Raw genomic sequence first — 1,315 nt, 5'->3', positions numbered from 1 at the left:
AAAATCTGCACGTATGTCAGAAATGTTACTAGACCTAAAGAACGCCAGATGAGGGCGAATAAATATGAGAAGATAAATGAATTAATGTCAGATATCAAAATGTCACCAGCTACTGCTGTTGTTTCACACGCCATCAATAGTGCCTTTATTCCTCGGCCGGTTCCTTTCACAGGAAAAAATACCAAAAATCCAATCTCTTTTTTACTTGGTTTTTCCCTGGATTCATCAATATCCATGTTCAGATGAAAGCCAAGTTTGGATTGAACCTGGATTTTTCTTGGATTATTTTGTTCAGTATCGAAAATCAGTGATTTTTCCTGCTCTAGATATTAAAAAACAGGCTTCAACCTGGATTTTTAGAAAACCAAGAGGCTGCACTCTGTTTTATTTATTATCCAGGTTTGGTAAATCAGTTTGGATTACTAAATATCCTGATTGACAAACACCAAATCTGGATAATTTACTTGCCAAAACTGGTTTTTTCCTGAACCCAAACCTGGATAAGAGTAAAAACAACAGTGGAATTTAACAATCCATTTTCTTTGTTATCCAGGTTTGGTAAATCAGTCTGGATTACTAAATATCCTGATTCACAAATGCCAAATCTGGATAATTTACTTGCCAATTATGTTTTTTCCCAAATCCAAACCTGGATAAAAGCAAAACCAACAGTGGAATTTAACAATCCTTTTTCTTTGTTATCCAGGTTTGGTTAATCAGTTTGGATTACTAAATATTCTGATTTACAAACACTAAATCTGGATAATTTACTTGCCAATTATGTTTTTTTCCCAAATCCAAACCTGGATAAGAGTAAAAACAACAGTGGACTTTCACAATCCTTTTCTTTGTTATCCAGGATTGGTAAATCAGTCTGGATTACTAGTATCCTAATTTACAAACACCAAATCTGGATAATTTACTTGCCATGCAGATGGCTTTTTTCCAAACCCAAACCTGGATAATAAGCAAAATCAAGAAATAATGTAACAAACCTTCATTATCCAGATTTGGTAAATTACTCTGGGTTTTTAGAGAATTACATGTATACCAGTTAACATAACCTAAATCTGAATGTGTTTGCCTCTCCTAATTAATCCAAAGTTCTGTTCCACCTTCTTGAAGAATATCCAATAATTAATGGAAACAATAAAGATTACTGAGTGTATAAAATAGATACACCCCACTATAAAATTAAGGTGTGCTGAACAGTGTTTAGGCATCTTTCCAAGCAGTGCCAACCCATTCTCCATCAACAATGGACACAATGCTATTGAAATGGATTGTCTCCTTCCTTTGTGCTACACTTACTGCA

Source organism: Pocillopora damicornis, chromosome 14 (assembly GCF_964200805.1).
Source record: "Pocillopora damicornis chromosome 14, jaPocDami1.2, whole genome shotgun sequence".
Lineage (NCBI taxonomy): Eukaryota > Metazoa > Cnidaria > Anthozoa > Scleractinia > Pocilloporidae > Pocillopora > Pocillopora damicornis.
Note: the sequence above shows the minus strand (reverse complement) of the source record.